The sequence below is a fragment of the Bos taurus genome, chromosome 14 (assembly GCF_002263795.3).
Source record: "Bos taurus isolate L1 Dominette 01449 registration number 42190680 breed Hereford chromosome 14, ARS-UCD2.0, whole genome shotgun sequence".
NCBI classification, from domain to species: domain Eukaryota; kingdom Metazoa; phylum Chordata; class Mammalia; order Artiodactyla; family Bovidae; genus Bos; species Bos taurus.
Genome location: NC_037341.1, coordinates 20,829,787 through 20,843,323, shown reverse-complemented (window position 1 = coordinate 20,843,323; position 13,537 = coordinate 20,829,787).

Here is a 13,537-nt window from a genome sequence, read left to right as displayed (position 1 = left end):
AGTGTTTTCTGATGGGAAGGACTTGTATTTTGTGTCTATGAACTTCTGTTTGATTATAGTCACCCCTCATTATGGGCTTCCCTGATAGCTCACCTGGTAAAGAATCCACCTGCATTGCAGAAGACCCCAGATCAATTCCTGAGTTGGGAAGATTCCCTGGAGAAGAGACAGGCTACCTACTCCAGTATTCTTGGGCTTCCCTGGTGGCTGAGATAGTAAAGACTCCACTCCAATACAGGAGACCTGGGATCAATCCCTGGGTAGGGACAATCCCCTGGAGAAGGGCATAGCAATGCCCTCCACTATTCTTTCCTGGAGAATCCCCACAGACAGAGGAGCCTGGCAGGTTACAGTCCATAGGGTTACAAGGAGTCGAACTTGACTGAGTGACTAAGCACAGCATATCCTCATTACCTGTAAACTGTACTCACATGTCAGTTGCTGCCATTATATGTAGTGAAGGATATTCTGTTCTCTATTTTCCTTTCATTCATAAAAATAATAGCTTCTACAATTACATTTTTCGAAACTCTGTCATGACATAAGTGGATCTTTCTATTTGTTTGATCATACATAAGCATTTGAAATAGAGAATAAAACATTCCTGTTTTGTTTAACTTCTCTTTGACTTGGACTTGTTGGTACATGAATCAGTGATGCCATCCAACCATCTCATCCTCTGCTGCCCTCTTCTCCTATATGAAGTCATTCATATCCAGGTGAAAATATATTTAATGTTTTATATTTTGGTTTGGGATTTTGTTTGAAACATGTGTGAGCATATTCAAAACTGTGCAGTAATGAATCATACATTTGGAATTTAAGCCCTAGGCTTCCTACATCAAAGGCAAATTTCGTTCAATAGCATATAAAATGTTTATGATTCCTGAGCAAATGAAATCAGTTAAGAGATTATGCGTGCAACATAGTTAATGTGCCAGAAAAAGATTAAAGACAAATACAACATGGCATGAAATCCCACATCATGGAAAGCATGAGGCCGTGTTCAATCACTCTTTCCATTAATAGCAAGAGCTAGGGGGCTTGCCTCCTGCGACAGGAACACTTGGGCAACTGTCACAGTGATTAAACCACCATCTCCCCACCTCCAGCTCCACTCCCTAGGAGTCCTGGGAACACCTTAAACACGAGCTGTCAGTTGGCAGCTCAGATTTGAAGTGTGAGAAGTCTGTCCAAGAATATGATGTCAAAGCAGTCTGGTCACTAGCAGGTGGGAAATTCATTTTTTTTTTTTTTTAACTAAAGAATGTAATCAGATTAAATTCAAACGGTTGGCAAGGTGAGAGTACTAAAGACAGCTTCTATGTGAAATATTTCACCTGCTCTTTTCCCTTTCCATTAGTTTGATGTCTTGAAGACATCTCAAGTCAAAGTAACTCAAAAAAGCAATTAACATTACCTATCATATTAAAGAAGAAACTCAAGGCAAGACAGACATAGTGATATCGGTTGAAAAAAAATGTACATTAAGACATGGACATATTTTGAACACATATCATACTTAAATATTTCAAAAGAAAAGTGATTTCAAATTTGTGTTTTTAGCAAGCAATCTTTATGATAAGTTGGGCTAATTCAGAAGAAATACTTGCCACTGCCGAGAGAGAGAGAGAGAGAGAGAGAGAGAAAGTATTGATTTGATTTCTTTAAAAGAAACATAGCTTCTGTAGCTGTTTAAATGTTTCCAGGAAGTCAGTGAGGAAGGCTGAGTTGGGGGACTGTCTGGCTTTTATTTTGCTGATTTAATTTCAAAGCCCTTCTCTCCCCGTAGATGATGAATGGGAAGCATCTATCAGGTAGATGGAAAGTAATAGAGCTAGAAATGTGGTTTTCAGCTTTGTTCAGAAAGATACTGGTGACTTGAGAGAGTCATTACACATGAATATGAGTCCTGAAGGAATCTGTTTTGTCACCACATTCGGGAGATGGGGACGAGATGGTGAAGAAATATGTCCCTATTACTGAAGCAATGTTACTACAGGAGTGAATCACTTTAAGTGGATGGAATATAAATTAGTAATATGTCTCGTGGGGAAGATACAGTCCTCAGTGCCTCGTAAGTAAGTGGGCTTCTGGTTAAATAGCTACAAGGCTGCTACTCAATGAAACAAAACTAGATAAAAGGGGGAAGTAGTTGATAATCAGTTCAGGATAATTTTTAAGAAGATGCATGAGCCTGCTGGAAGGAAAGGAAACCTGATCCATTATTTGCTGCAACTTGACAATGAGAGGAAGATGACAACCTTGGATTTCAAAGTACAAAGGATCAGTAATAATAATGATAAAAGTTTTTATTTCTTTAAGTCAACTTGACATATAGAGCAGCTTCAGGTTCACTGCAAAACTGAGTGGAAAGTGCAGAGTTCCCATATACAATCCGCCCCCATGGACTTAGCCTTCCCACCATCAACACACAGCACAGAATGGAATATTTGTCACAATTTGTGGATCTGTGTTGACACGTCTCTACTACTTCATTTTGACGTTTTGTTCATACTAAAATATATACTCGGTTTACATGATTTATTTATATTTTTACACAATTGTAGGTTCACATGCAGTTGTAGGAAATATTACAGAGAGAATCCACATATCTTTTACCCCATATTACCCAGTGGGGTCACCATGCTTGACTAGAGTGCAGTCATACAGTAGGAAACTGGGGTTGATACAACACACTGGCTGTATGTGAAGGTCATCATTCTATATGCAGTCCAGTGTGTGTGTGTGTGTGTATGTGTGTGTGTATATTTCATTCTTTGCAATTTATCACATGTGCAGATTCATAGAAAACCACTGCAGTTGAGGTGGAGGACACTTCATCACAGAATCCTTTGTGCTGCCTTTTATAAGCCATTTCCACCTACCCCCAGAGCCTGCTGCTAAGTCACTTCAGTCGTGTCCCATCAGCCCACCAGGCTCTCCCACCCCTGGGATTCTCCAGGCAAGAACACCGGAGTGGGTTGCCATTTCCTTCTCCAATGCATGAAAGTGAAAAGTGAAAGTGAAGTCGCCCAGTCAGATCCGACTCTTAGCGACCCCATGGACTGCAGCCTACCAGGCTCTTCCGTCCATGGGATTTTCCAGGCAAGAGTACCGGAGTGGGGTGCCATTGCCTTCTCTGACCCCCAGAGCCTAGAAACCACAAAAGCCTTGCTCATGTTTGTAAGTCATGTCATTTCAGTACTTTTATTTAAGTGAAATCATAAAGTGTGTAATCCTTTTGGATTACTTTTTTCACTCCATGAAATCCCCTTGAGATCCATCCCAGTCTGTGTGTATTAACAGTTTCTTCCCGTTATTGCTACATGGCCTTCCGTGGTTAGTGGCACCCACTGTGTTTAACCATCCAACTGCTGAAGGACATGCGTGTTGTTTCCAGAGCTTGCCTGTTAACATAAAACTCTTAGAAGCATTCATATCCAGGGTGTTACATGTGAAGATATATTTCTATTTCTCTGGGATAAATGCCCAGTAGCACAATTGCTGGGTCATGTGGTAAGGACAGATTTAGTTTGTCAGGAATTGTGAAACCGTTTTCAGAGTAGTTACACAGTCTTACGTTCCCAGCAACAATGTGAGTGACAGAGTTCTTCCACACATGATGTTAGCCTTTGATGCTGTCACTTAAAAAAAATTGGCCATTCTGATAGGCATGTAGTGATCATTTGTTGTGGTTTATCTTGCATTTACTTAATAGCGAATGATGTTCACCAAATTTTCATGTGCTTAGGTACCATCTGTAAATCCTCTTCAGGGAGATGTTTTTTCATACCTTTGATTTTATTTGAGAATCTTTTCTGTTTTATCCTTTACATTTAGATTTACAACCTACCCATGATTGATTGCTTGTCTGATGTAGAACAACAATTTTCAGAAGGTTAGTAGATAATTTTGTGCAAGTTTACACAAGTTAAAATCACATACATTCTTATAGACACAGAAAATTTCTAGAAGGATACAAGGAGCTATTAAAAGTGAATATTCCTGTAAAACTGATATCATCAGGTATGGGATCACTCTTTTTTACACGAATTGAGCAGAATATACAATGGTAGAAAGCTTAACATCTGTCTCTTGCCAAATAGACTTCTAAAATCATTATTTTGTAGGGTTAAGAAAAGATAGTGATGAAAATGCAACAGGAGGAGTCTCTTAGGGACCAAAGCTATCTTTTTTCTTTACCATTGTTGTGCCAAAGACAAAAATTAAAAAACATGCTGAGAATCAGTACCTTGCCCTTAAAATGCCACGTGGACCATCCAGAGAAACAGTGTGATTCTTCTCAGCTACATTGGGCTTTTTAATAAATTGATATGAAAACAAACAAACAAACATGCCAAGAATATGCCATGTAATAAAGCCTGGAGGAATTGGGGAGCTCCTTCAAAATCCTGACTGTGATTTTCAGCTGATAAAACTAATTAATCAAGTCTGGCTCAAGTTCAATTTGATTTTTTTATGGTTTGACTTGGTGTTGAAGGTATCTTTGGAACAAACCTGTAAACATTTCTATGCCTGATGACTTTCAAAGCCAGTACTTTAATAACTCAAAGCACAACAGAATATTTTTACAATACAATCTGAGAATATTATGGCACTTTAGTGCAATTCAAGTTAGGACTTTCTTTCCTTATTCTGTTATGTAGGAGAAGAACAGTGAGTCAAGACTAGTCAAAGTTTTCCTGAAGAAAGCTTTACAGCCAACAGTAGAATGAAGAAAAACATTAAAAAGATGTGATTTTTCCCTAGCTAATATCTAAATGTCCTGCTCCACTGTTGAAATGAGGTACTTGGCTGAATATCGACCTAAAGATGAATTGTATCAAGAAGCAAATTAAAGCATTGATAAGATGTTGATGTATACTTACTGCCCTAGCACTCAGATAAAATTTCAGGTTTACTGTATATGGAATTGAGGTTTATTATCTTATGTTTTGAGGTCCAATTTTAAGGTCTTATTTTTGCATGAATGATGGCAATGACAAGACTTTCAGCAAGTTGAACTTGCTGCCTCCAAGTGAGGTCAACCTACTGAGTGTGGGGGTGGCATCCATGCTCACTGGAAAAGGTAGGTTGTGATCCTTGGTGAGGGTGGGGTTAGCGTTAGGGTTCAGTCAGTCAGTTCAGTCATGTCTGACTCTTTGCAACCCCATGGACTGCAGCATGCCAGGCCTCCCTGTCCATCACCATCTCCCGGAGTTTACTCAAACTCATGTCCATCGAGTTGGTGATGCCATCCAACCATCTCATCCTCTGTCGTCCCCTTCTCCTCCTGCCCCCAATCCCTCCCAGCATCAGAGTCTTTTCCAATGAGTCAGCTCTTCGCATGAGGTAGCCAAAGGACTGGAGTTTCAGCTTTAGCATCATTCCTTCCAAAGAACATCCAGGGCTGATCTCCTTTAGGATGGACTGGTTGGATCTCCTTGCAGTCCAAGGGACTCTCAAGAGTCTTCTCCAACACCATAGCTCAATAGCATCAATTCTTTAGTGCTCGGCTTTCTTCACAGTCCAACTCTCACATCCATACATGACCACTGGAAAAACCATAGCCTTGACTAGACGGACCTTTGTTGGCAAAGTAATGTCTCTGCTTGGGACCTGTCTTGGTGATTGATTTTCTTCTCCCTTTGCCCTCACCCACATGGCACCAGAGATGAGAAATCATTTTGAGGCAGATATAAAGACCTGCTCATCTTATGACCGTAATTCAAGCCCCAAAAATAAAATTTGACTTTGTAATATTTTACTACCAAGTTATACAATGCAAAGAAAGATGACCATCCCACCCTACATTCCTGGCAACTTATGTGACCATCCTAAGGCCATGGGGCAACAGTTTCACAGTCTAAATACAGTCTTGACTGACCCTTCACTCTTGGTATCTATTTTCTTGCTGGTATTCAGGACTACCAGATATCCTATAATTTAATACTTATTCTCACTAGCCTTCAGTCAATTAGAGCAGATATTAACTCCTTGTTTCTGATACCAGTTACTGTAATGGTCAGGTTATTCATTGCAGACCACCACATTCTTTTGTTTTAGCTTAAGAAAGGAGAGATTTAAGTGATGTGACCTATCAAACTTAAATGGAATGATTAATAATTTACAGAAGTTGGAGAGAGAGTGCATGTAGGTGTAAGAATTACATGTAAGCAAAAGGATAGTATTCCAATGACTCTGCCTCTGTAAAGGGAATGAATCTTTGACATAAATAAGCAGAAACCTGGAGAAGATCTATTTTATCATTGCATTTATGTTCTAAACGTTTTTGCTAGGAGTTTTTATCGCTCAGTTATCTATAGGATTCTTCTGACTGGTAACATGGTTGAATGGCTAAGCGTTTTGGAAATGGTACAAAGGATCTTTTTGATAACCTGTCTACTGCACTGAAGTCTCTTAAGGACTTCAGGGCAGCCAGAACATTGCATTTCTTAGGCTTGCTATTTATTCCAAAGGCATTTCTTCCTGGGAGAAATCACTGAAATGGATGACCTTGTATATTATCAACCAAGACTGCCAATATCAACCTTAGTAAGTTTCATTTTGTTCTTTTACTACTAACTCAGTGGGTTATGACTTAGAATCAAATATCTTATCCTACCCTTTTCTCATCATAGATACAGATCAAATAATTGTACATACACCTGAGTGCTGCAGAGAGCATGGGCAATGTTTCGTTGCTGGTAGCGGTAGGGTCTCTTAACTCTTCATCTATAAGAATTCAAAATGCCTTGATAATTAAAGTCTGACACCACCCCCAGGATTGGAAAAGGATTAGCTCAAAACGCTATTTCTGTTTTCACGGATCAGCTATTGTGAAGAGCAATACTTACATTTTTAAAGAATTTGAAAGTGAAATGTAAAAGGGGCTAGCACTTACATGACAAATGTCATCACTGAAGAGCAGAGAAAGGTGTAAAAATTTGATTTGTGAAACATACGGTCTTGTCAAAGCAGAACTGATAGCCGTCGGATTGTTTCCAACTGAATAATTCACAAAAATTTGATAAGCAGACGAGTTCAAAAAAATACTGAACATCTGTAAAGGCTCCATATAGGCTGTGGGCTGTCACCTGAAAGTTCACGTGTGAGTGTTGGTGTGTACAGTGTTGCTGGGTGTGGGTAGAAGGGTTTCATGTCTTTGAGATGTGAAGAAACCTCCCCACACACCATGCAAGTGGAAAAGGAGATCACTACATTTGGCAGAAGGCTGGTGAGGACCCTGACTGCTGACGGCCAAGCCCAAGATGAACCTGCCACTTGACCAGAATTGGCTTTACGGAGTTTTGATCAAATGTTGGCTCCCCGCCTTCCCCGCTCCCCATGTATCAGAATTAATCTTGTCTAGGAGAGTTCTGAGAAGCTTCCTTGGTGGCTCAGATGGTAAAGAATCTGCCTGCAATGTGAGAGACCCAGGTTCAATCCCTGGGTCAGGAAGAGCCCCTGGAGGAGGAAATGTCTACCTTCAGTATTCTTGCCTGGGAAATCCCATGGACAGAGGAGCCTGGCAGGCTACAGTCTTTGGGGTCACAAAGTTGGACAAGGCTGAGCAACTAGCACAATAAGGAAAGATGGAAAAATATATTGATTGCATTTTTAGTCAAATTTGTTTTGATTCTATTTAGACTAGTTGCTTCACTTTGTATGTTATTCACCTTGGACTGTATAATGCTGCTTTGCAAAGAAAACCAGACTAAGAGTAAAAAGGTTGCTTCTCCTCAGTAGGACATGACTCAGTGTGTTAGACACAGGTTTATTTGCATTCTTCTGTGATAAATACAGTGTGGTTTCTTTGTTTAATATGATTTTAGGCAGCTGTAGAATCGTATGCTGCTGGCTTTAGAACACAAAACCATACTCATGAGGCTTCACAGTGTATTTCACCTTGGATCTTTGGTCTATTTCTCCTTGAATCTCTGTTGCCATGTAATTTGGTATGTGTTCTGCTCGTTCACATGTTAATAGATATTGTTCTGCAGTCAAGAACTGAATGTACAGCCAGTTCGGTCTCAGTGGCTGTTGATTTATATTTGGAAGGAAGGAAAAGTAATAACCTTGCTTTCCAACATCTCCAGGTGAGTCTAAGCTGAGCACTGATGTGAAACCATTTAAGAGGGATCTATTCTAATACCAGATTTTTTTAAAATGTCATTTTCATGACATTTTGACGGTATTTACTCATTATGCTTTAAAATATTCTGTGATAACCGATATGGGAAAAGCATCTGAGAAAGAATGAATATATGTATATGTAGAACTGAATCTCTGTTCTGTACACCTGAAAGTAACATAGCACTGTAAATCCCCTATTCACCTATGTAAAATTGAAAATTAAATTAAAAAACTAAAAGTAAAGGAAGAGGTCTGAGATCACAGTGGGAACTGTCATTGTTTCTATAATCTTGGGGTGAAATCAGTGAGTGAGTGGGGAACCATGGTGAGCTTACATTCCTCCCCCCCATGGAGGCTCCTCGGGGTTTGGTTTGTGCAGAGGGACTTTCGGAAGAGGCAGCAGTCAAAGCCTTGCGACCCCTCAGGCAACACAAATTAACTGAATCAGAAGCCTGATGACAAGGATGACTGTATATTGGTTCATCAGCTACACAGCAATGAGCCCGGACTGGCAGTTAACTCCAGTAACGAAGCCTAAGTAGATGCTATAAGGAGCGTTAACCTGGGGCTCTTCATTCTGATGTCACACATGGTACTGCGGAGAGATGGACAGAAAATTGCCATGTTGTCCAACAGTCGCTTCATAACATTTCTATCTGGAATATAACAAGTCTGGTAACGCCTGTGTTACAGATGTGACACATCTGTATGAGGGAGCATCAGAGAAAAAGATGGAAAGATCTACAAAGTACAAGGCAGGTCTACAGACCTTCCGGTGCAGAATTTCTCAGTGATATACTCTGACTTTTGAGGCGATGAAACTCAAAAGCAGTGCTTCCTCTTCCTCTGAAATGCTGTGATTAGAACAACGCAAAACTAGGGACCCATGTAATGTAAGTAATGACTTGGGATAATTTTTAAAATAATTGATACCACTTTCTACATTTTGAAAATTGTCTAATAACAACAATAGACATAGAACAAAGAACATTGTATTTTATCTAAGTATAATAGGATAGAAAATAGCTTATAGGTAACTGTTATTATTTAGCAGCCAATTAGTAGAAACAGATAGTAGAGAATTATAGCATCTTAAAATGTTTTAAATTCTTTTCAGTATAAATATAGGTCTTTCATGAAATTATTTGAAAAGAAGTGGTAGAAGGAAAGCATTTTTCCTCTCTGTGAGTTCTTTTCCAGCATAAGTCTATGCCTTTAAAATTATTTTTCAATACTAACATGTAGTAGTTGTTGTTCTTTAATTTCCCAAGGAAAATAAAGCTGTTTCTCCAAGGACTCTTAGAGTCACGTGCACACGGCATGAATGAAATCACCATGAACTTGCATGGCATCTATAGAAGGTCACTGAGAAATGGGACCAATCAATGCTGAAATAAGGAACTGAAGCAAAATTGAAAGGGACAATCTGATCCTAAGGAAAATATTTCCTTAACGAGTGTCAGACTATACTCCAAAACAAAATAAAGATTAAATTAGAAAATCTTAACTCATTTGTGACGCTAAATCATTTAATACCATCACCTTTTCTGCTTATCTGTTGATCATCTCAGGAATTTTCTTAGTTAGTGAAAAGAAAAAAGAAACCAAGTCATTTCTTGTACATTAGAGAATTCCATTTGTATTGATGTTTCCTTTGAATTATAAATTATGCATGGTACATGTCAGCTATGCTCTGTAATTTCCACTTAAAACTCAATAATCTTGTATAAGGAGATATTCTCAGGCTCATTTACTTTGATGGAATATGTAATCCATAAGGAAACAGACTTTCTTGTCTAAGCTATCTTTATGATGTAAAAGTTATATGATATTAACATAATCAGACAATATAAAATACTTCTGATTGTTTCTCATTTAAGTGCATAAATATTAGAGAGGTGGGAGGAAAAAATAGAAGTAAAAACTAACATTCATTGAAAGCAAGGTACATGTAGATCTTTATTAGCTGTTATCTCACTAAATTCTAGTAATAAAGCAAGAAGTGGTATTTTTAGTCAATTTTCAGATTATGTGGGGCTTCCCTGGTGGCTCAGATAGTAAAGAATCTGCCTGAGAGTTCAGGAGACACAAGAGACATGGGTTTGATCCCTAGGTCAGGAAGATTCCCTGGAGAAGGAAATGGCAGTTCACTCCAGTATTCTTGCCTGGAGAATCCTGTGGACAGAGGAGCCTGGTGGGCTACAGTCCATGGGGTGGCAGAGTTGGACACAACCAAGAGACTGACACACAGGCTCCCCTGTCCACGGGATTCTCCAGGCAAGAATACTGGAGTGGACTGCCACTTTCTCCAGGGATCTTCCCAACCCAGGGATAGAACCTGCATCTCTTGTGTCTTCTTGCTGCATCCTCACATGGCCTTTTCTTTATAAGCACCTCAAAGGAATGATCTCTGTTGTTTGTTCTCATGAGGGAGTGGGTCCTGTATGATTTGGAACCTTATTTAACCCCAATTATCTCCCAAAGTCCCAGCGCTTAAGTGATCGCACTGGAGGTTAGAGGGTATTCCATACACTGGATCACTGCCATCCTACAGGGAACAGCAATCTTCTCATGAAAAGATACGGGGTTCCCAGATGTATTTTCCCTTTCTTTGTCTCTAATGCGTCTGCCAGCACTGCCTTCTGTGCACATTCAGAATGCTTTATCTGCCAAGACGATGCTCCAGGAAACACTGCTCTGACCGGGAAACTTCCTTCACAGGGTAAGAATGTGCAAAGGCCCATGCTGTTGAGTTTACTTGTCTTATTTCGAAACCCCATCGCTCACAAGCTATGGCCCGATGAATCTGGGAAGGGACCCTGGAAGACTCCGCTATGACCCCACCTGAGAGGTGGCATGTGGCAATTTAGATCCTCCAGGGGATGACTCTGAGAGAGAGTTTTGTGTCTGACATGGATCAGAAACTTGCTCTTTTTAGGTATTTCAGCATCTGTTGTTTTCTTTAATTTTGCTGTTACCTGGAGACCCTCACGGAGAAGGCAATGGCACCCCACTCCAGTACTCTTGCCTGGAAAATCCCATGGACGGAGGAGCCTGGTAGGCTGCAGTCCATGGGGTCGTGAAGAGTCGGACACGACTGAGCGACTTCACTTTCACTTTTCACTTTCCTGCATTGGAGAAGGAAATGTCAACCCACTCCAGTGTTCTTGCCTGGAGAATCCCAGGGATGGGGTAGCCTGGTGGGCTGCTGTCTCTGGGGTTGCACAGAGTCGGACATGACTGAAGCGACTTAGCAGCAGCAGCAGGAGACCCTCAAGCCCCATTCCTGCAGTTTTGATTCTATATTATGGTTTAGGGCTTTTTTGCCTCCTCTATTTTCTAATGCATAATTCAAAAGGTATAATAGGAACCTGGGTGCTCTTTCATTGATTAAATTGACTCCTTGCTTACCATTGGGGGCTTCCCCAACAGCTCAGAGGGTAAAGAATCTGCCTGCAATGCAGGAGGAAGAAGACACGGGTTCAATCCCAGGGTCAGGAAGATCTCCTGGAGAATAAAATGGCAACCCACTCCAGTATTTTTGTCTGGAAAATTCCATGGACAGAGGAGCCTGGTGGGCTACAGTCCATGGGGTCCCAAAGAGTTGGACATGACTGAGCAACTGAGCATACACACTTCATTGACTTCAGCTCTGTTCACAGGTTTTGGAATCATATGTATTTAGAATTATTATTTTAACTGCCTTAGCAGTCAGGCACATATATCCTCAATAAGAATTCTTCCTGGAAAATAAAATGTGCATTAGACAGATAACAGAGATATGGGGACAAACAAAAAATAACACTGTTGTTGTAACCAAGCTAAGTGAGTATGTAAGATTCATCATCTTTCGTGCCATTGTTCACTTTTATTAAATGCATTGGGTGCCTCCCCAGGCATTCAACTTCTTCTGAAGAAGTTATTATTTCTTTACTCTAGTTGACAGGAAATTGATCAAATCTGCTTGTAGAAATCTAAATGATATCTGTAATATCAGTGAGTTGATCATGTTATTTTGAACCTGTCTAAAGCATATTTCCAGAACTAAAGTCTTATAAATAAAATTTTAAGAAGTAAGCTTCATGATATTTTCAACCAGTAAATATATCATGTTATCTTAAAAGAATGGAGTACAAACAATTAAGTTTGTACTTATGTATATATATAAGTACTTGTGTATATATATACTTGTGTATATATTTGTACTTGTGTGTATATATATGCACAAACTTCCAAGGTGGCTATATAATATTTTATATATATATATGAAATGTAGCAAAATATATTCTATAGTATATCATACAAAAAAGTATTTGGGACTTTTTATTTGGTTCCATTGAGATACATGCTTTTGAACTGTGATGCTGGAGAAGACTCTTGAGAATCTCTTGGATAGGAAGGAGATCAAACCAAGCAATCCTAAAGGAAATCAACCCTGAATATTCACTGGAAAGACTGATGCTGCAGCTGACCAATGCTTTGACCACCTGTCACAAAGAGCCGACTCATTGGAAAAGACCCTGATGCTGGGAAAGATTGAGTTCAGGAGAAGCGGATGACAGAGGATGAGATGGTTGGATGGGATCATTGACTCAAGACATGAATTTGAGTAAGCTCTGGGATATAGTGGAGGACAGAGGAGCCTGACATGCTGCAGTCCATGGGGTTGCAAAGAGACGGACATGACTTAGCAACTAACCAACAATATCAACAACAACATTGATTAACCTTAATTTTTATTAGCAAAAGAAACTATACAGAAGGCTAGAAATTTAAGTTTAGGAATGTTGATCCCCTTCATTAGTATGAATTCACAACACAACACAAATCACTAAAGAGTGAGTACACAATTATTTGGTAATGAATTGTAATCATAAGTGACTTCCCAAAGAGTAAATTAAGTATTCATTAGAAAAAGTAATCACTATTAATTGCATTAATCATCTTAATTAAAAGGCAGAAAATGCATTTTTATATAAATTTGGGATTCCTTTAGTTTCAATCTTTGAAAGGTCTCAATTCTCTGGATTTTTTAAAAATAAAAATAAAAAGTAAAATGAGCATATGAATGTTTATTTACCTCTCGTTGCTGCAGTGTTTGAAGACAGTGAAGTGATTCTTCTCTCTTTGGTCTGTACTCATGTGAAGTTGTAGAGCCTAGAAAATAAACTCACTATTTCCAGAAAATAATGTAAAATCTTTTTCTGCCTCACATAATAGTTTATAAGATACATCTTTCACATTTTAACATTTAAATCTGTCCAGTGGGTGACATTCTAATTTCCTGAGTACAAGGTCATGACATGGACCACGATGGCTTCTGGGCTGCTGGACACCACATACATGATAAGACGTTGTTTCTGGATGTGTCTAGGAGGCTGTCTCAATGGGGGCTGAC